Source organism: Danio aesculapii, chromosome 2 (genome assembly GCF_903798145.1).
Source record: "Danio aesculapii chromosome 2, fDanAes4.1, whole genome shotgun sequence".
Taxonomy (NCBI): Eukaryota; Metazoa; Chordata; class Actinopteri; order Cypriniformes; family Danionidae; genus Danio; species Danio aesculapii.
This window is the reverse complement of record NC_079436.1, coordinates 12656240-12680395: the sequence shown is the minus strand read 5'-3', so window position 1 is coordinate 12680395 and position 24156 is coordinate 12656240. Positions and strand designations below refer to the sequence as shown.

The 24156-nt window shown below is 33.4% G+C and overlaps 1 pseudogene; it reads right to left on the bottom strand.

Annotated features, from left to right (window-relative positions):
- Positions 1 to 847: 847 nt before the first annotated feature.
- LOC130234587 (gelsolin-like) lies at positions 848 to 23056 on the bottom strand (annotated as a pseudogene).
- Positions 23057 to 24156: the final 1100 nt, after the last annotated feature.

Sequence of the window (24156 nt, the reverse complement as noted above, 5' to 3'; positions counted from 1 at the left end):
ATAACTTTATTTTAAATACACTTTTTTATGTCTTTACTTTGACTAACTGAAAGAATCTTAGTGGAAAAAAAACACGCTGTATAATCTTGTTGAGTTTGTGTGTATACAAATAAAGTAAATGTACTGCAAAACCATCTCAAAATTTATTCAATGTAACATCAAAGTACAAGCTGGAAACATATCAGTGGCTTGAGTGTAAAAAAAAAGTTAAAAAAGAAATTTTACTAACATGTAAACGTTTTAAAAATCATAGCAAGGCCAACCAAATAAATAGTCCAAAGACTTTCAACAAAATAACAAGGGCATCATAGGGGATCTTCAATTTACTAATATGATTGCTGAATGACTTTAAAAAAAAAAAAGATTATTCAGACAGCCAGATCTGTTTTGTACACAGTTAGACATCCATTTTATAGGACTTTATGCTTAATAAACTGTAGTTAAGAACATTTTCGTAAATTTTTTCTAAAATTTTTCGTATTTTCTCTCATTTAAAAAATAACAGTTTGTTTGATGAGAACTAAATAAGCTATTTGATTTCATTTCTAATGATGGCAAGTTACATCCATACAGTTACAATCCATGCCCACTACCATTATTGGCAACAAGAATGTAAAGCCCCCAAAAAAATACAAAGTGCACCTTAAGAGTGAGACGGGCAGTTCAACAATCTGAAAGAAAGCTGCAATTCATGGCACAGGAACAGGAAGTGCTTGTATACGAAAAGACAAGGTGCAGTTCTGGGTTTAAAGCGAGCCCGGATTCTATCCAGAGGGTCGGAGTCCCACATGTTTGCGTCCCACCGCCTGGAACCATCCGGTGAAGGTTGGAGGCTCGGACCCCTGCTTTATGGTAGTAATGGCCAGCCCGCGACGGCCAGCGGATCAGAGTCCACATACTCTTTAGCTAACACAGAACACACACTCAGTACACAGATACTTTACACGATATACTTAAAAATGGACTTTGCTGCTTGTTGAATCTACTTATTTAAAATGGAGCTGAATCAACAGTCTTGAGGGTTGTTTTGGACAAACTTAATTGTTGCAATCCACTTCAATTTGTAAAAAACGATTCAACATTAACTTCGATCAATTTGTGTTGGGACAACATGAAGCAACTGTGTAGAACCCAGCATTTTTTCCCATGTATAGAGAGCTAGACTGTTCACATATCTTTAATTAACAGTTGGATTTTACTGGATTTTCTCCTTATTGATGGTTTTGAGTTGGCATTATGGGAGCTTTATCTCTGCCCTGACCATTTCCAGTGTTGTCCCTTTAATTCTGTGACTGTTATTGACATTTATACATTGGGTCCTCAATTTACAATACGGTTCTTTACTTAAAAAAGTGAGTACACAAAGCAACACACTGATTGTGTACAGTTATCTTAAGTCTTAAAAGTTGTTAGTTACAATAGGTTGTACTCACATTTTTAAGTAATCACTTTGATGTATTTACCACCAGAAATCAGAATGAACAATACCTTTCCCACAGCATTTATTAATCATAGTGCAACATTTATGTAAACTATTGCATTTTAAAAATCCAAAGTTGCATTTGATAACATTAGTTAACTTTTTTCAGTAATGTTAACAATTGTTTGTTCATGTTAGTATATACATTTTTCCTTCACTTTTGTCATTGGTAAAGTTTTGTTCCTCGCCACTGTCACCACTGCTTGCTTATTTTCGGACTTGTGGAGCTCCGCATCGATGGATTTGCTCTTCAGTGTTTGGACTTTCAGCAGTGAAATTAAACTACACTGAAATGAACAACTGAAACTTCAACTCTGAAATCTGGACTTTAATAGAACTTCTACGTTAAGCTGCTTTGACAATCTACATTGTAAACACGCTTTAAAAATAAACATGAATTGAATTAAATAAATGACCTATAGTAGCACTAACTAATGGAAACTTACTGTTAAGTTTACCAAAATGATACATAGAAATAAATCCAGAACAGAAGGGAAAAAAACGGGTAGCACATTACTTGTTTTTTGAACCATAATTAAAAAGCATAGCAAAGGTAATATACTGTACTGTTTCAAAAATGTAAATAAAAGTGATTTTGTTATACTGTTAACTTATTGTTGTTAAATTTTTTAAAAGTATTGTTGTTCCCATAATGCAATTCTAAAGCATAAATATATGTAAACACCCCCAAAAAAATCACAAGCTACTGTATGGGCAACTATTAATTACCAGATTTGTTTTATTTACCAACTATTAATTACCAGATTTGTTTTAACTGTCTAAAAGAATGATGTACAGTTGAAGTCACAATTATTAGCCCTCTTGTGATTTAAAAAATATATACAGTATATTTTCCAACGATGATTAACAGAGCAAGGAATTTTTCACGGTATTTGCTGTTTCATCACTGTTTTTTCCTTCTGGAAAAAGTCTTATTTTATTTCGGCTACAATAAAAGCAGTTAAAAAACATTTAAGAGGTCAATATTATTAGCCCTCTTAAGCAATAATTTTGTTCGATTATCTACAGAACAAACATCGTCATACAATAACTTGCCTAATTAATCTAGTTAGAGCCTTTAAATGTCACTTTAAGCTATATAGAAGTGGTCTTAAAAAATATCTAGTAAAATATTATTTACTGTCATCATGGCAAAGATAAACTAAATCAATTATTAGAAATGAGTTATTAAAAATATTAGTTTAAACCGAAATTGTGGAAAAATATACAGGGGGGGCTAATAATTCTGACTTCAACTGTACATTTGAAGGCAAAATTATTAACGCTCTTGTAAAATTTGAATTCTTTTTCAAAGATTTCCCAAGTGCTGTTTAAAGAGAGACTTTTTCAACACATTTTGAATCAGTATAGTTTTAATGACTCATTTCTTTGTGTCTTTGCCCTGATCACATAATAGTTTACTTGTTATTTAGCAAGATACTAGTCTGTGCAATATAAAAGGCTATATATGTATGTATATATATATATATATATATAGATATATATATATATATATATATATAGTATATATATAGATATATATAGTATATATATATATATATATATATTATATATATATATATATATATGTATATATACAGGTGAAGTCAGAATTATTAGCCCCCCTGTTTATTTTTTTACCCAATTTCTGTTTAACAGAGGAGATGTTTTCAACATATTTCTAAACATAATAGTTTTAATAACTCATTTCTAAATAACTGATTTATTTTACCTTTGCCATGATAACAGTACATGCTATTTGCCTATATTTTTTCCAAGACACTAGTATTCAAGCTTAAAGTGACATTTAAAAGCTTAACTAGGTTAATTAGGTTAACTAGGCAGGTTGGGTAATTAGACAAAATTATTGTATAGTGATGGTTTGTTTTAATAGACCTATCGAAAAATATATAATTTGACCTTAAAATTGATTTAAAAAAAAATTAAAAACTGCTTTTCTTTTCAAGCCAAAATAAAACAAATAAGACTTTCTCCATAGGAAAAAAAAATTGTCAGACATACTGTGAAAATGTCCTTGCTCTGTTAAACATCATTTGGGAAATATTTAAAAAAGAAAAAAATTCACAGGAGGGCTAATAATTCTGACTTCAACTGTATATAGGCTCTGTTGAACATCACTTGGAAAATATTTTTAAAAGTATACAAATGTATATAGGAGGGCTATTCAATTTTGCCTTCAGCTGTATGTTTGTAGGCCAACTGTAAATCAGCATCAGTCTGGTTTCCTCAACAAAAAGCCAACAGATTTTTCCACTGGCTTCGATTTAATGCAGAAAATAAGCTCTGCGTCCAAAAAAAAGTTTAAGATTCTTACACATTTTGTGAGCTGTCTATTTAATCATTAGGATTACATAGCTATGGTTGACCTATAAAGCAAAGCTTTCACCACCATTAAGCTTTATTTATTTTTTACTGTAGGAATAAAATGATTTTTTTCAGGCATTTAACAAAAAAAACATATGACTGAATTTGAGGTTCAAAAAAGAACAGAAAAAATATGTTTCTCTTCAGAGAAAAGCTTGATAAACAGTTTTGTATGAAATTCAATTAGTAGAATAACCTTGTCACTTACCGATTTTTGGTGACGCCATTCTTTTCGACTTCATTGGCTTCATTACCAACCCAAAGAAAGATCTAGAAAGAGCAACAGTTTTTTCAGCATTGTCACCATAGCTACAATACTACAGCTACAGTCTAAACCAGCGGTTCTCAACCTGTTTGACTCTAAGACCCCTCATTATCCAGGAGCTTCCGTGTAATGTCAGACAAAAGGCCCGAATACAGAATGGAAGTGGAAGTGAAGAGCAAATGGGTGTGATGTCATTTCAAACTAAATCAGGCCAAAATGTAATTTAGGAGTTTGTTTAATGATTTTTTTTTTTAAAGTTTGGCTTTTCCTAAAGTGTCTTTTTTACACCCTAGACAAAAAAGAACCTTGCTGCAGACAATAGTTTTAAAATAATATAGTTATTACAATTATGACATTGGGTAACACTTATTTTGACGGTCCATTTGAGTATTAGTAGACTGTCTGCTTAATATCCGTTGATACTGCTCCTTCAACAAACATTTTAACTGACTATAAGAAACTTGGGTAGTACGTGTCAACTTACACACCCTAACCCCAACCTAACAGTCTACTTATAATATAATGAGAATTAGTCGGCATGTAACTTAAATTCAACATACCATCTAAATAAAGTGTGACCCTATATTTTATAATCATTTTAATTTCTTTTCTGTTTACCTCTATATACCTTTCCATTTGTTTTTGATTAGGGATAATAAGGTTTCAATTTATTTAACCTAATTATAGTAAAGATTGACATAATAGAAAAAAATATATTCATCAAAGAAATGTAATAAATTTAAAATCAAGTAAGAAATTCCCAACACATTTTTCCACAGGCGATTTTATATCTAAAAAGGACACAAATGAAAGTTAGAAAATAAAAATAAAGCCTGTTTTTGTCTTATTTTTGAAGTCCCCTGATCATTTCTTCGTCCCAGTTCCCCTGTTTGAGAACCCCGCTCATACTGTGGAAGTCAACTGGTGTGCCAACTCACCTGATCCCAGGTGTCAAGCACATGACATCATCAGTGGCCAGGTCTGACTGATTGAAATCTCCAGGGAACTCCTCAACCTGAGAGAAAGACCAAGACAAATCTTTTCACTTTCATCACATCTACAGACATCATCACATCTACAACTACAGCTTTCGCTCTCTGTCACTGTGTCTGAAAATCGCTCACTTAACTACTATTTTGTCTACTAAAATCAGCAAATCTAACATGAAGCAAACAAAAAAATAATACCAAAAATCCTGAATTAGTTGCATTTCCACCTAGTTGTTAGAGCAGCTGTCCGTAGTATTGGTAACCTAGTAACCACCAGTAAACAAGCACAATAGACAAGCATAATAGTCTTACCTCAGTGAAGTTTGCTAGGTGGAAGAGTGCTATTTACTTATGTTTTGTTATTCAACTAAATAAAAATCTGATTAAGGAATACTACAAACAGAAAGTATTTAAATACTGTGGAGCAAGTTCATTGGTTGCTGAGCTCACAGCAACCAATCACCTGTGCCCTGAAGTGTAGTGTTTGGAAGCAGATTGGATAAGACATATCAGCCTGCAAGTGCATATCAGAACTTTCAGACACATTGCGTGACTCTCACTTACAACTAGCCGGCCAGTTTTTTGGAGCAACCAAACAGACGTGGAGGTTTGACAGAACGTTGAAGAGCTGGGGATTTCTGATAGTCCTTCTTTCCGTCCCAAAGGATTCCAGAATGAATCTGAAGACAGAGACACGTCTGAAACGAGTTCACATTATACATAAAACATTTAGAAACCTGTCCTGACACTCACCAGGTTTCTTTGACCCTCTGGCACATCTGTGGATGGTCCTCCAAGCACACTCACAACATACTTAGCAGCAGCCATTGCTTCATCACTGGCTCCTGTCCCTTTCCACACAAACACACCCCGGAACGTCTGTCAGGCACAAACACATCATTGGTGTTTAAGCTAGTTGCAGATGGTTTAAACCTGTAATAAGAAGATAAATGGAGTGATTAAAAGACAGGTTGACCAAAGACAGGTTCTACTTTGAAATCAATTAGAGAAAGTGATTTTACATACTAAGGGATCTAGTTTAACCATTAGGTGCAAAGTCTAAAACGCAGGGCGCTGGGCTTTGTTATTTTAAGGGCGGAAAAATACGCTCTGCACCGTGGCGCATGGTCTAACACAGTTCAGTTGATTCTCTTAATGAGTTCTGGGTGTGTTTGGAGATAAACCAATAAGTCTCATCTCCCATTCCCTTTAAGAGTCAGTTGTGTTGCGCCATGCTGCATTTGCTATTTACATGGCGGACTATGTAAGCGTAAAAACTGACACTTCACTAGCGAGAAAACAGTTAAAACTGACCAACTGCAGTGAGAGGATAAAGATGAGCCTCCTCCAATTGGCGTTACTTTCACTTTCTCTCTTTTGTTGATAAGGAAACGGGTTGTACGCAGAGACATCCATTAGTCTACGTAATTAATTTCGTTTGTTAAGCGCAGAGATTTGTTTCAAAACTATTTCTAAATTCAGTTCTAATTTCCAGCAAATGAATAAATGAACAATAATAATGAAGTGGGGGTCAAACAACTGAGTTAGATCCAAATACACATGCTGTGCCCCATATGGTCCAAACCTGACAGGTGGACAAATCTAAGCTTGTTTTTATAAAAAATATATAATATATAAATAATACTACTACTAATAATAACATTATAAAAAGCAAACTGTCGTGAATAAACTAAAAAAGAGCCCCCCTGAGATGAGAAGGGATTGAGGCAGTGGTTGTTATATTCATGTAGAAAATAATATTTTTTGTAATATTTAATTCTTTAATTCTTTTTCATTTGTAAAGATATTTGCGTATTGCTGTACATCCTGTGTTTTTAAGCAATGTGTAAGGGAGGCGCTGACTAACGCGCTCTGCGCTGGACTTTAGACCCTGCTCTCGGTCTGCTGGTCTATCGCGCAGTCGATTTTAATTCCTCAAAATAGCAACGTGCCAACAATGCGCTATGGATTAATGGATTCGCTATTAAACAACGTGGCGAAAAATGGGAAAATTAAGGTTTTCCCGTCAGGGCAAAACCTTATTGCGCCGGGTGTATGATAGGGCCCATAGACTTTATATGAAATATAAGTAAACTGTTCAATTTGGTGGAAATAAAATGTCAAAACATGGTTAAAATAATGTCCTAAACTGTCATGAATTCTTATGAGCTGTGATTGATTGAATTCAATCAAATTTGTACATGTTTAAATAAGTGTTGGCTGTTATATTAGGAGAACTAAGTGTTCATTCACACATAAAATGTGAGACGCAACACTTTCAGAATGGTTTAAAACAAAAGTGCAACATAAAGCATGAGATTATCTTGACACAGCAACTGAGAATCTCTAAATAGAATCTTGCAATAGTTGCCCCGCCTTCAAGTTCTTCTGATTGTCCATTGCTGTATATCTGACAGTGAAGAGCAGCACTGTGTAAAAGTACTTTTAACTTGGCACTTGACGCAAATGTTAAAGTCTTACTATTCGTCAAGCACATATTTACATTGAAAAACAAAAGAAAAGTAGTGCATTGGAACAGAAAATGTGTCTGAAGAAATCAGCCAGTTCAGGAATCAGCCAAGAGGCTGAAGTTACTCCAGGGTTGGATGTTCAGCAGGACAATGACTCAAAGTACAGTTCCAGATCTACCAAGGAATTCATACTCAAACACAATGGAATGTTCTAGAATGGCCATCCAGTCCCCAGATTTGAACATCATCGAAAATCTATGGATTGGTTTGAAAAGGGCCGTTCATGCTCGCACCCATCAAACCTGACTGAACTGGAAAATTATGCAAAGAAGAATGGTCCAAACTGGCTTCAGGAAGACCGTCACTGGCTGTGTTCTATTTCCAGTTGATCCCCCCTATGCCCTATTCATTTAGAACATTCTAACATTTAAACTTGGAAAATACATTAAGTTCATCACACTCTTAGGTGTAGGCCTAATTTGCTTTCAAAGTATTTTAACAGTTCAGTTTTAAGGCGATTTCATGTTTACAATTTGTGCTCCCTTCACAGTGCACTTTGAAAACATTTTGAACACAGCCATGGCTCATGACGAAAGCTGTAGGTAACCTAAAAGCAGAATTTCTGTTACGTCCCTAAAGCTTGTGAAAACAAAAAACATAGCTACGTTAATGCTTTTAATTTATAGTAGGGTTATTTATTAAGTATCCAAGGGCGTAGGTTTGCACTTGACATTGGTGAGGACGGCTGAAATCAAACAACATTCCTTTATATGCTATATATGCTATAATTTATTAACTGCTATTTAAATATATTAATAATTAATCCTTTCTTCATACAGTTTATTAAGTTTTAGGCGTGTAGCAAGGTGGGTTCGGGGTAGTTTCGAAAGACCAAAGTTGGATTATTATTATTTTTTAAAAAATTTTCTTATTATTCATATGACCAAATTCTGACTAAGGAAAGCTAAATGTTCTGACGCAGATTGTTATTTGCCTATAGGCTTCAGTGTTTAATTTAAACAAGTTTTAACAGATTTCTAAAAAAATAATAATAATGTAATGATCGATGATAATAAATTTGTATTTTTAAAAATAAATATCTTTTCATAATTAAAAAAAATAATTCATTATTTATAGAACTGTATTAGAAAACATACAGTTTAAATGCACATTCTTAAATAAACACTTATAACAGTAAAATAGTATGGTAAGCAATTTCACAAAATGTTGAAAATTATTTTTGAAACATCATTTGATACATATTATGCATATTTAAACAGAAAATCATGTCAATATTATTATTAAATTAGAATTTTTTCATTTCATAATAAATAATAAATATTAAATTTCCTTCCTAATAAGTAGCTTCATTATTTATTTATTTATATGATTTCCATATGAGATTAGAATAGTGTTAGCTTTGTGAGTGATTTTATGTTTTAGAATAGAATATGGAATGTTCTCAATAATATTTGTAATGGGAACATAGGCCCTATATGTGTCATTTACATATAATTCAAGATCAGAAGCATAATTATGGGCGTTTTACGTTATAACTAACATTGATTCAAATGATGGATCTGCGACAGAGAACTGCGGATTTAGGGAGACACTCGTCACTACATCGTTCTTTTCCCAAACGATGCATAGTACTATGATAGTTCAGCCGCAAGTTAACGTCGTGTGTGGTAAACGCTCCCCATGCGACATTACTCTACAGAACCACACGTCATTCAGTGAAATGGCTAAAACATTTAAATTGTTTGACTTTTAAAAAAAAAATTAATAGATGTTGTAACTATTAGATATGAATTTCACTGGTCAAGCTCACTGTTTGAACTGTTTGCAATATACGTTATTCGGCATACTGCGAATATTTAGTTTCATCACAGTGTCATTACAATGAATTACCATATAAATCATTTTGGCAAACCTATTGTATTACATTTTAGTGGTGGGTGTCTTCTATAAATCACAATGATTTATGCTCAGAAAAAATACATACATACAAAGACAAGGAACTTTCTAAATACCAATATAACAACCATTTTATAGTCTCCAAGAAATCAAACCTAACCATTTGACTTTGGTAGCTCACATTGCTAGATCTGTGTCGAACAATTAATTTGCCCTTCTAATATTTAATTGAAATTTGAAAAAGCACTTCTTGTTTGTTTTCAGTCAAATTGTCAGATCACGTATATCTTAGGAAGTGGGGCGTGGCTAACATATTTAATCACATGACAACAAATAGAAATGTTGAGCATGAGGAGTCTCGTTAGGTTGTAATAACCCTCTCCAAACCCCTTTTCCCCATCTTTCTGAATGAAATGCCTACTTACTACAACCAATTCAGCTCGCAGTAGAAAAACAAGCCACGCCCACTGTTGTTTCACTTATATTCAGTTTATTGCGTCACAATACAAAACAATTAACAGTCCGCAGCTTTCGGTTCATGGGGACTTTAAAGCTGTATTATGCTTTAATCTCGTCTTTGACTCATGTATGGAGTATTGGGACGGTTACTGACCTCTACAGCACGAGTGGCTTTTGAAGTGCTCTGCCGGATGTGGAAGAGGCGCGTGGCGGCCGGCTTGGTCTGGCCATCTTTGCGGGACGTTCCTCCAGTATGAATTATCATTGGTTTGCCTTAAACAGACTCATCAGATGAGGAGGTTCCTGACCCTGTGTCACTCGTACCTGAGCAGTGGATTTAGAAAAAAAAGTTATATACAGTCGAAGTTGAATTTTTTTTCTCTTTAAATATTTCCCAAAATATGTTTAACAGAGCAAGGAAATTTTCACAGTATGTCTGATAATATTTTTTCTTCTGGAGAAAGTCTTATTTGTTTAAATGTCACTTTAAGCTGTAGAGAAGTGTCTTGAAAAATATCAAAGCGATTTACAGCTGAGGAGGCATCAGTGGATTCAATAAGAGGAGGCAATACACACAAGATGTGCTTGCTAAACAAATGAACTGTAAGTGCTCAGAGATTTAGGTGCTAGAGTAAGGGGGAGTGTTTTGTTTTCTTTTAAGAGAGAGAAGAGTGTTTCTACAGGTGGGTTTGTCAAGCCCACTCACCTGTGTGAAGCACACTTCATAAATGCATAAGGTGCATCCCAAATCGCATACCTATGCACTATTCGACGCCATTTTGTAGTATAAATAGTGTAAGTAGTGCATTTCCACTGAAAACTCTAAAATAATAAGTGCACTTTAATTACCCGGATGATGCACTCATTCAGCCGGTAAAATGAAGTGTGGAATGATGGACACCGCACGCACTCAACAGTCACAGCTTTGCTCATGTAGTAGAAGGAGTGGAGCTATCTGGCTCACATCATGTTGGATAACTATTTATTTGGATTATGAAAGCAAATTCTCCTACGAAAGTGATTATACGCTCCCGATGGTGAATACAGTTATACTCACGGCAGGTATTATTTGATTATTTGTTAATTTATTTCACTGATTTGACAACCGCCAAAACGTCATCAGGGAATCGGTTTGAATTTCCGCTTAGTAAAAAACATTAGTGTTCCATTAGGGACGACACTACATTCATATACTATGCTGTTGAGTGGCGTAAGTGCATAAGTTACATAGTGCATGAGTGCATAGTGTGCCATTTGGGACGCAGCTATAGTGTTTTTTGTTTAAGAAGAAAGAAAGTCTCTTCTGAAGTCTACAAGTGGTTGTCTTATTAGTATGTGTTTACTGTATGATACATATGACTACACTGATTAATGAATCCATATGAATGAGTTTACTCAAAAGATATTATCGCTTACTGCAATGAACACATGTAATTTAGGCTTTTGTTCACATATATACACACAAATGCACAACATATGGTTAACACATGCTAGAACAAATCTTTCTTTTTTTGTGCGTGCATGAGCGCAATTTGTTTCAAAGACTAACTAAAGCCTCATGGTAAATGATTAAAAATGTTTCATTTCTGGGTGAAGCAACATGCATTTAAAGAAGCAGTTCACCCAAAAATAAAACTCTCATTTGTTTCTCACCCAAAAGAGGTTTCAAACCTTCATGAGTTTCTTTTTTTTCTGTTGGACTCAAAATAAGATATTTTGACGAATGTTGGAAGCCAGTGTCACTTGATATCCATTGTAGGTAAAACAAATACTATGTCTAAGTCAATGGTTACCAGTTTCCAACATTTTTCTAAATATTTCCTTTTGTGTTCAACAGAAAAAAGAAATTCAAATGGGTTTGTAAGTATCATTCATTCATTTTCTTTTTGGGTTAGTCACTTTATTAAACAGGGGTTGTCACAGCCAAATGAACTGCCAACTTATCCAGCATACGTTTTACGCAGTGGATGCCCTTCCAGCTGCGGTTTGTAAGTATATGACAGAATTTTGAGTTTTAAATGAACTATCCTTTTCAAAGCTGTTCTTATCATGATCGCCCTCTAGTGGTTATCAGCAAAAATACAGCTAATGTTGGATTCTAAGTTATAATCGTTTGTACACAATGGGGAAAATATAAGAAAGGAAACACTTAAACTATCCTAATTTAACTAATTATCATGGGGGTTTCCTTTTTGCTTTATATAAACTTTTGGTAGCTAACAAGTGTTTAGATATCAGATTCAGAATTTGGGAAGCAAATTAGTGGCTTGATGAAATTCATTTTCCTTTGGCTTAGTTCTCTTTGTTCCTACTGGGACACTTTATCATACTAGGCATGGGACAAAAACCAGTTTCAAGGTTTACTGCTGTTTGGAAAACAAATTTTAATACCACTAAAATGTTCTGTTATACCGTTCCAAAGTTATATGTAATAATTTTTTTTAAGAAATAAGTGTTTTTAAAAACTAATGAAGAAAGTAGAAGTCAATGATGTATTTTAACTATTTAGCCTGACATGCTAAATGTTACAAGATATTATAAATGTTACTTAAAATAAATTGTGTTTAATGGGGAAAGTTTTTTTGTTCTTGTTTTAACCAGACATTTACAATGTACTTATTTTAGAGCAGTAATCACAATACCGCGATACTGTGAATCCATGTTTTTTATCTAATGTTATCATACCATCAGAAATTTATACTGGCCCATGCCTACATCATACATAACAAATATTTTTGTCATTCTGTACAATTTGGTGGGTCTGTTTTCTGTTTCCTCTAGATAAAAGTTTAAGTTTAGTTGAACTACCGATTTAAAGTTAGAAGTCAGAAAAGACTTTTACAGTATAATTCTACATTAATTTCTATTTGAAAATAAAAATGCTGTACTGTTCACTAAAGAATACTGAAAACATTCTCTCATGGTTTCTAAAAAAATATGAAGCCATAGAGACATTTTAAACATTTGCATTGTTTATTGCACTGAATAATTAATATATATTATAATATATATCGCGGTACATTCTGCTGTGGCGACCCCTAATTAATAAAGGAACTAAGCCGAAATGAAAATGAATGAATGAATGAATTATAATATATGAATAATATTTTATAAATAATATTATTTATATACAAAAACTGCATTACCCATGATGCTGTAAAAATATTCCACCAATCAAGAATTCACAGCAAGCAAAGGACACCAATTTATATATTTATAAGTGGGCAAATTTGCCCAGGATGCCTGGGTTAAACCCCTATTCTTTTGCAAAGGACATCCTGGGACTACAGAGAGTCGGGATCTCGGTATAATGTCTCATTCGAAATACGGCACTCATTGAGTAGTCCCCATCAATATACTAGTGTTCAACAGAATACAGAAAGTCAAACAGGTTTGGAACAAGTAAAGTGTGAGGAAATTATTACAGAATTTCCAATTGTTTTGGGTGACATCATTCAAACAACGACTTATAAAATATGCCCTATGATTGTACACATAGACATCACCTATATGACTGCAGGTTAACTATGTTTATATATAATAGCATTAACTGTTAAAAGCTATTAGTTACTAGTTAATTAGTTAAAGTTATTAGTAATTAATAAAGTTATGGTAACTAATAACTTTTCTGAATTTGATTGTAATGCAGGAATGTGTACCTTTTGTAAAGCTGGTTTGAAACAATAACTAGTGTGAAAAGCCCTATACAAATAAACTTGAATCAAATGTGGAAAAAACATCCAGAACCTGCTAAAAAAACAATAAAGCACTCTTCAATATGTGATTTGCAATAATAGAGACTACATACTAATCAGGCATGTGACCATATTAGCCAAAACACCCCTAAATCAACGATCATAATAATGTGTCGCTGTGTTTTTCAATGCTGTTTTCTGGCACAGACTGATGATTTTTTTTCACCTGAACTGGAGCTCCTCCCATGGAGTCGTCCAGCTGGACTGTGAGGAAAGCAGAAGCTGCCAGCTCATCCTGAGTGCACTTTAGCCCCTGCCTGAAATGCAATCACACTCTGTTCACATGCTGCAAACACACCACAGATAATACAGCAGATAACAGTATAAATCTGTGTGGACTGACCAGGTGTAGATGATGTACTGCTCTCTGCTTCCCTGTTTGTAGCTGTAGAGGATCAGGTAACAGTCTCCTCCAAAGAACTGGCCGTAGGTCTTGGGGTCCACTGGCACACGAGCTCCTCCCTCCACACGCCAGATCTGATTTAGACCAACATCACTGATTAAAACGTTCAAGCAAGATTCAACATTGAACTTTAATATGCACTGAATACAAGCACTGGATTCATTACCCGCAGGGGAATGGTTTATAATATATTGTGTAAACAGAATTAGAAGAATGCCATTTGGAAATATGGATAATGGTAAGGGTAAATGCAGTTCTGATATTAATATTATTGTCTTAGAGAAAAATCTGGCAATACATGAATCTTTTTTAAAGGAAACGCCTTAACATTTATGGACAATACATTTAATGCAGACATTAACATACATTCTCTAATTACAATATTTCTTATAGAATTAGTGTAAATCTAACAACATGCTAGCATGAAAAAGCGTGCTGCTAACATGTTTCTAGCACAATTAGCACACTTAATAATAATAATTATTATTATTATAAATAATTCCATTTATTTAGCGCTTTTCTGGACACTCAAAGCGATTTTTTGGGGGGAATCTCCTCATCCACCACCAGTGTGCAGCATCCACCTAATGCGACGGCAGCCATATTGTGCCAGACCACACACCACAACACACAAGCTGATTGGTGAAGAGGAGACAGAGTGATGAAGCCAATTATGATATGGGGATGTTTAGGAGGCCATGATGGACAGTCTTTTGCGAAGGACATCCTTGGACCACAGAGAGTCGGGATCTCGGTTTAACGTCTCATCCGAAAGACGGCACTCATTGAGCAGTCCCCATCAATATACTGGGGCATTAGGACCCACATAGACTGCAGGTTGAGCGCACTCTGCTGGTCTCACTAACATCACTTCCAGCAGTAACCTAGATTCAGTGTTGTCAACTTAGCAATTTTGCTGCTAGATTTAGCAACTGTTCATACTACCCTAGCAACTTGTTTTTCAAAAAGCACCTAGCAACAAATTTAGCACTTTTTAACATTCATTTTGGCTACTTTTAGCAGTTTTTTAAAAAGTGACTCAGAAGAGGAGACTGCGGGCGTCACTCAGGAGAGTAAATTGCTAGCTCAGATTGTTTTTCATAATTGTTAATTTACTGATATTTGTTAACATATATAATTGTTGGTAATTTAGGAAGCAATAAATTTCATTAGTGCTATAATTCTTGTCACTTTCACAAAAGTGTTAATTTCACAAGTTAAAAAGAGTAAGTACACAAGCTGTGATTGTTTAATAGAATGTAACTTGTTATTATCAGTGTTATATTTAAAAATAAAAAATTCTTATCAAAAAGTGTTTATCATTTTTACAAATAGTCAACTATTTTTCATACAAATCTAAATGGACATATTTCAAATTGTTTTTATGTAAGATGTAGTTTTTTATGTAAGATATAGTTTTGAGTTGCGATTACGCAATGACGTCATCACGCAAAGTAATATGTTAATAAGAATCTATTTCTTGTGCATCTAGATGTAATGTTTTAATATAATCTAATACATGGTGCCTCAGAGAGTAGAATGACGGGCTTACGCTTGTCAGATACTACGTGATGACATCACTGATATGCAAATTACTGTGTGATGTCATCTGGCAACATTAAGCTACTTTTCGGGCAGACTTTAGCTACTTTTCATTGGAAATAGTTGGCAACACTGCCTAGCTGTCCCATGTGGTCTCCCATCCAGGTACTGATCGGGCGCAGCCCTGCATAGCTTCAGTGGGCACTTCTAGCATGATTTAATAGCTTGTTTCTAGCATATTTTCTACATATGCGTTTTAACATATTGTGTGCATGAATTGAACACATGGCTAACATGATTTACACACAATTCCCATGAATTTGCATGTTGCTAGAATAATCATTCTCTTTTTTATACATAGGCTAACACATTAGCATAATGGTAACTTTAATTTGCACATTGCTTGAATGTGAAAAAGCAATGATGATTAGGGGGAAATCAATACCATTTCTGCCTTTTTTTAATACAGCCTTCATATAAAATATTTAAATATCTAAGCACTTTTTTCCTGTCATAGCTTAATTTTTAGCAACCATAACTCCAGTGTCATATGATTGTTCAGAAATCATGTAATAGGCACATTTTCTGCTCAATGATAGTCACTCAATGACAGTCAATGATAAAACAAACAGTTGCTAAGTTCTCTCTCTCCATGTGTGTGTGTGTGTGTGTGTGTGTGTGTGTGTGTGTGTGTGTGTGTGTGTGTGCGTGTGTGCGTGTGTGTGTGCGTGTGTGTGTGTGTGTGTAAACTATGGCCCTTTTTTAGGAAATATTGGATTCATTGCTGGAAAAAATGTTTAAATAAATAGATTAAAATAGAAATCTTTTTTATATTTTAAGTTTTCTTTACTGTTGATCAATTTAAAGAGATAGTTCACCCAAAAATGCAAAAATTCCAGTTAATTTACTCACCTCAGGTCATCCAATATGCCTGCGTCTTCTTTCTTTATTAGAACATTAAAGAAGATTCTTAGCTGAATCCTTGGTGATCCATATAATGGCAGTCAATGTTTACAGTTTTTATTATCATTATCATTATTATTATTATTATTATTAATAAACACATAAAGTCCAACACAAGTCCAAATTAATAGCTATGGCTCCTGGCAACACACTGATGTCTTGTGAAACATAATGTTCGTATGCGACTTTGCATGAGAATTGTTCGGACTTGTTTGTATGTGTTTATGTTCGATCTCCACTGACATACGAATCACAAAGAACCACTTATTCATCTTTAACATTTTACTGGAAAATAAACATTATCTACATCTTGAATGGCCTGAGGGTGAATAAATGAACTGTAAATTGTCATTTTAGATGAACTATCCATTTATTGTTTTCTTACTAAATTAAAATATTAATTTGACTTTGTTTTAAGTTACTGACCACTAACCCTTGAACAGTAGTATATGTGAGAGAGTGAGATGACCAAAGAGAAGTTTACCTCGACTTTTCCAGAACCATCATCTACCATGTTGTGCTGGGCTGCCATGGCCTTGTTGTTATGGAGGCTGGAGGCATCAAAAGGAATCTGCTCCACATTGGCTATTTTGCCAATAGTGTAGGCCTTTGTAGGGCCAGTGGTTTGATTCTTGTCCTTCCAGTTAGAGAAGAATTGCTTGAACAGGGTGGTCTCGCCCCCTGCAGGCAGAACCTGGATCTGCAGAAACAAATATTGAGAGTAGGGCGTCAATAAACACACATCAAATGTAAATGGGTGAACTAAAGATTACATGGGTTCTAAAGGCAAACTTTCACAAACCTGAATATTTACAGTTCCTTAACTGAAAACTTAATTACAAAAATGAACTTCTTTCACTGTGATGTTTTTAAGCTGTTGTAAAATATACAATCCTGTAAGTTTAGAGTTAAAGTTAAATAAAAATAAAGGAAAGATTTATTAGACATATTCTAGGTATTATTTTGAAATGAACTCTTGCATTTTCACAGATTCCTAGCAAGTTAACAAATTACATTATAGCACACACTAGAAACATTTAAGTTACATGCTAATTAACATATTAATGTTAATGTTACATGCTAATTAATGTTTATCATGGCTCACATATTTTATGTGTATAAACATGGATTAGCAAGATGTATGTCATGTTTTAAAATAAATTATTTGTGTCAAACTTGACAAATTGTTGATAATACAAAAAAAGTTACTTTGCTGCTTGTTTAAACTACTAATTTGGAACCAATAGAGTGGAGGAACTATGACGTCAATTTGTAGGCAAAAACCTGAAAGCGAGTTAGCATTTTAGCAGTACAGGTTCCCTCGTCCCAAAGTCAATGTTTTTTTTTTACTTTCACTTTTATTCTACAACATAAAACACATCAGTTACATCACACTCTTGATTATTAAATCGGTTACGCTTCTTTAAAAAGACGGTTGCTATCAAGTTGCTAAATTGGACTAAAGGCGATAGACATTATACATCATCGAGCTGAACTGTCTAGAACGCATAGTCCTCTTTAAAATTACAGCTTGCGTTGGGCATTTGGATTTGTCTGCTATTTGGTTAAGTATTTTACAGTTGAATGAGCAAAATGCTAGCACAGTTAACACATTTGTTAGTATTAATTAAAATATTGCTAAACAAGTTTAACATTTTAACATATATTACTATATGTTGCTAGCATTAACATGCATTAACACATGGCTAACACATGATGCTGCTTCTAGTATCTTTTAGTAGGCTGTTAGCATTAATTAGCACATTGTTAAAGTCTGTGCGAACCAGAAGTTGCTGAGACTTATTTCATTATGTTAATGTACTTTTTAACTGAAATGGAATATTGAGTAGGGGCAGGGTTTTGTTTTGCGCATCATTGCCTTTTAAAGCAAACTAATAGTAATTATTATGGAATATTATGGCTGAAGTTGTAAAACTGACATCAACAGAGAAAGACCACCAGCTGCAGAAGCAAATGGTCAGACTTTGAGTGAACAATTTTTAATTTAACAATTTAAACAGTTGTTTTTGTTTAGTGGATTAACTTGCACATATTAATTGTTCACCTTAAGACTAATGTGCGTTAGCAAAATTGTACATTCTGATTTCATCCGGACTTAAACACTTTTACACATTGCTATCATAAATTAGCATGTTACTAACATGATGAAAACATTAACATTTTAACAAATTGCTATGTTTGTAGCCTGATTTAATTAGCACATTAACCTGTTTTGGCATTGCTAGTGAATGCTAGAAAGCTATTTTGGTTCCTTTTGATGATAAAACTGACTCAGATCAGATTAGGATCCTATTCTTGTAATTCTCTGCAAAATAAGTGTTTCAAATGTCTGTGGTGTCCTGTTTATACCATTGTTTTATTGGAGTAGTTCTTCTCTTTGATGAACTGCTCCGCTGCGCTCATGGCTGCTTTGCGTTCAGATGTGTTTGCATTTGGTCCTGTCAGGAAAAAGAAGACAGAGCACATGTTGAATTAACCTCTTTCATCTTTATGAAAAATATGTGGCACATCTAAACAAAGAGGCTTTAGTGATCAAAGATGCATGTCAGCATCACTGAAAAACACATGAAGATGGTATTAGTCTGATCTATCTTTCTATAATACTGAAATGTGAATATGTTCTGCACTCTGAAATATTGGCTTTTCATTCTTTTTCAACTGATATAGTAAAAAAAGTGCTATAGAAAAAAAAAAGACTTGACTCAAAAGATAAGAGAGACATACAGACTGACTGATGAATAACAATAAATAATACTCAGCATAATTAGTGATGATTTTGTAATATTAAAGTAATTAATAAAATTGTCTAATAAATAATCTAAGCTAAAGGTTTTCACTGTTCTGACGAAAAATATACTGCTTTGGAAACAAGGCCTAATATTACTTTGATGATTTCCCAATAATCAAAACTTGCTTTGCATCATTTTTTTCTTTTCTTTTTTAAAAATGAAAATATTTTAACATTAGTTGTTATGTTAGTATTAATTGTTGCTATGTTTGTTTTATTAATATTTTAAATTAGCTTTTTATTTTATTTAGCCATTTTGTGGGGATGGGGATGCTGTTCCTAAATGTTTACATAAATTGTACACATTTTATTTTAGTTTTAGCTATTTTATTACATCAATTGCGAATTAAAATGAGAAAAAAACTAAATGAAGAAAATAAGTAAGTGCATTAAAACAACATTTACTTTCTTGCTGAATTTTTGCATTATTTCAAGTAACAAAATGTACTTTTTTTTAACTACAATTACTTTGGTACCAGCATTAACAGTGGCCATAATAATAACAGAAAATGTGAAAATGGACTGAGAGAAATGAACAAATAATTGTTTGCTGACTCTATAGGAAGATAGTAATCATAATTCACAGCAGTTTTTCAGCTGATAAAATGGTGTACAATAAAACTTAACCTTATATTGATTATTAAAAGTAAAATTCTACAAAACAGACACCATATTTTAAGAGAACACTACCTACTAGCTAGAGTAAAACAGACCTGATTTTTGGAATTAGCATCTCAAATTAGCAGTGAAAGACTGCGTTATGACAGCCTAATCTCACGAAGAAACATATCTATTTCATATTTTGTCAGTTTAGTGGCTAATTCAGTTCAGTTGTACAAAAGTGTACAAATTTAAAAAGGAGACCCAACCACATCCCTTAAACCCACCCATCATTGAGGGATAAACAAATTGTACTAAATTGTACAAATGAGATTGTACAAATTTATACGAATTAGCCACTAAATCAAAAAGTTACGAATTGCTGTGAGATCGTGTTGGTTATGCACAGTAACATTTTTGTTCAAAACCGTAAATAAAAAATATTATTGGAATTGGACTTTGTAATTATTTGTGAATTTTACTAGCAGTTTCTAGGTCAACTTCTGAATGGCTGAAGAAAAGCAAAATAAAGACTTTGGAGTGGCCTAATCAAAGTCCTGACCTGAATCCAATTGAGATGCAGTGGCAGGACCCTAAAAAAGGTGGTTCATGCTTGAAAATCCTCTAATTTGGCTGAATTACAACAACTCCGCAGACCAAAAATGCCACCAATTGTGATTCCATGCTGATTTTAAAATGAACACACATGCGGCACACCTTTCCACACAAACACATTGTTATCGACTCCATTGTCCAGGATGTAGCACTCTTCAGGAGACAGCATCTCCTGCTTGAATGGGCTGGTCTCGGCCACCACTGATGATTTCATGGAGCCAGAGGCGTCTGAGATCTACAATAACAATAGTAAACCACAGGACTGAAGAGAGACAAATAAAGCTGAGAAAAGAAAAATACTGTGTTTAAGGCTTTACAGCTGTCAACCGTGAATTTGTAATAAATAACAGTCTGGATAATAAGAGTCTGCATAAATAATAAACAATCTGCATGAATAATTAACACAGTACAGTAAACATTTAGAACAATTAAATTAATAAAAGTAATTTGATATACATGGAAAGCATGTTATGTGTCTACTTTAATCTTACAATAACTTATGTAAAATCCTTTTAAAAGATCTTATTTAAGCCTAAAGCATCCCAGAGGACATTTTTAGGAAAAATCATTTATATAGATTTTTTTATAATAGTGTTCTTAATCTGAGCAGCTCAAGACTTGGGTACTGTTTTGTTTTCTTTCTGAACAAAGACAAACAGAAAAAGAGGACTCGATTCAACAAAGTGAAGTCCAACTCCATAATTTTTCCCATAGGAAATGAATAGGGAATACTAAATTTTAAAGATTTTTTTAAATTATTAAAATACAAAAATACAAAAATTAATATGAAATATGAACTATAATATATATATATATATATATATATATATATATATATATATATATATATATATATATATATATATATATATATATATATATATATATATATATATATATATTCATAAAAAAATGCAGCATATTTATTCTGAACTGGGTTTAAAAATTACATAAGAGCATAGGTGAATATACATTTTTAATTTAAAATTTTTTTGAACAATTAAAAAAATAGAAATGCTATACATAGAAATGTTATACTTTTGAAGGATACTGGCAAATTATTAATTTAAGTCAAAGTCTAATGATTAAAATAACAATTAACCAGTATTTTTTTTACCTGTATTTTGATGCTTAAATAAAAAAGAAATTCAAATAGTCTTTAAAACCTCATCAAATAATTTTTTTGTAAAATACTTTTTATTTATTTATGTGTATTTGAACCACTTTTACACTGAATCCAATTTTAACGGCATCTTTGGTAAATAATTGTAAAAATGTATGAAAAGTTTTTGTTGCTCTTGAAAAAAAGCAAACATATACACTACCGGTTAAAAGTTTGAGGGGGGGGGGGTCAGTTTTTTCTTGTTCATGTTTTTATTTTTAATAAAATTATTCTGTTCATCAAGGCGGCGTATATCAAACGTACAAAAAGGTAACTACTTTCGTATTGTATGTAGTTTCAAATTAAATAATAATAATTAATGTTAGAGTGATTTCTGAAGGATCATGTGACTCTGAAGACTGGAGTAATGAAGCTGAGAATATCACTAGAAAAATCACTAGTATAAATTATTAATTTAAATTATAAACTACTTTTTAACAGTTATTTTATAGTTCAATAACATTTCACAATTTTACAATTTGTACTGTTATTCTGATTAAATAAATGCAGCTTTGGTGAGCAGGAGAAGCTTATTTTAAAACATTTAAAAATCCTACTGACCCCAAATGTTTCATTGGTAGTGCAAGGAAATAGAGCAAGGAAATTTTCACAGTATGTCTGATAATATTTTTTCTTCTGGAGACACTCTTATTTGTTTTATTTCGGCAAGAATAAAAGCAGTTTTTAATTTTTTAAAATCCATTTTAGGGACAAAATTATTAACCCCTTTAAGCTATACATTTTTTCTACAGAACAAACCATCGTTACACAATAACTTGCCTAATTACCCTAACCTGCCTAGTTAACTTAAATAACCTAGTTAAGCCTTTAAATGTCACTTTAAGCTGTATAGAAGTGTCTTGAAAAATATCTAGTCAAATATTATTTACTGTCATCATGGCAAAGATAAAATAAATCAGTTATTAGAGATGAGTTATTAAAACTATTATGTTTAGAAATGTGTTGAAAAAATCTTCCCTCTGCTAAACAGAAATTGGGGAAAAAACAGGGGGGCTAATAATTCAGAAGGGTTAATAATACTATATATCTAATGTACAAAAAAAAAAGAAACCCAACACTTTTAATCTTTGAATCTTTATTACCATGTAGAGTTTCCCCTTCTTCTTGTTGGAGGTTTCTACTTCCTCATCGTCTGGAGTTGCAGGAGCGATGCTGGATTTGGACCCGAGAGCCTGCAGGAGGAAATACAGGATTAAAGCCCATACGGACACAGTAGGGCTTTATTTCTAACACTTATCTGATGCCAAGTGGACCAAACATTCAGCCCTGTGCTGAATGACCAGAAAACAGGCAGTATTTGGCATGCAAAACTCCACTCATTAAAGCAATGATGGATGCATTCTTATTAAGAACTGCCAGAGCACAAACAAACAAGCCTTTGTGCCAGGATTTGCATCTCCCCTGGTTGTTGATGCCCGTAATATATGTGGTTGTTCAGGTCCAGGAAATACATAATAGTATATAATGCTGCATAGTATTTTTAAAGCAGACATTTCATGGGTACACTGTGAAATATAAATTACTTTGGATTTTTAAGCTGAATTACAACAACCTTAAGTTATTAGAACTCACTTCACAGTAAGTGGGGGATTAATTGGTGACAGCTAACGAATTATTTGAAAACTGACACTATGACGTGATTATTTTCTAATAACACAAAGGACAATTATTCCACTTATACGATGGTTATGGCATGTAAAGATATTATTATTATTATAAGACATTTGTCAGGATTTCGCTCTTAAACTGCTCCCGTTTGTGGGACTAGTTTCGGTTACACTTTATTTTGATGATCCGTTTGTTACATTGCATCTACATGCCAACTAATTCTCATTAGATTATAAGTAGACTGTTAGGTTGGGGTTAGGGTTAGTGTAAGTTGACATGTACTTGCAAAGTTTCTTATAGTCAATGTCTTTTGAAGGAGCAGTATCAACAGATATTAAGCAGACAGTCTACTAAGACTCAAATGGACCATCAAAATAAAGTGTTACCCTAGTTTCTTATGCATCTCAACCAAAGCCTTCAGGTTTGATTTGGTCTTTGCTTGTTGTAGACTTTGAAGTCATTTAAAATAACCAAATCATTCGGTCTTATGTTATAGGACTGTACTGTTGTCTAACGTCAGGTGTACTGCAATGTTCCTGGAACTACATTAGCTTTGCGTTAACCTAAAGATGACCATAGAATGTTCTATCGCACCCTAGAATGTTCATCAGCCAATCAGAATCAAGCATTCAACAGATCCCTTATTCTAAGCTGTCTTAGGCGCCGTTTCCGATGTGTGATTTTGTTTTAAAACATACAAATTTTGTTACAG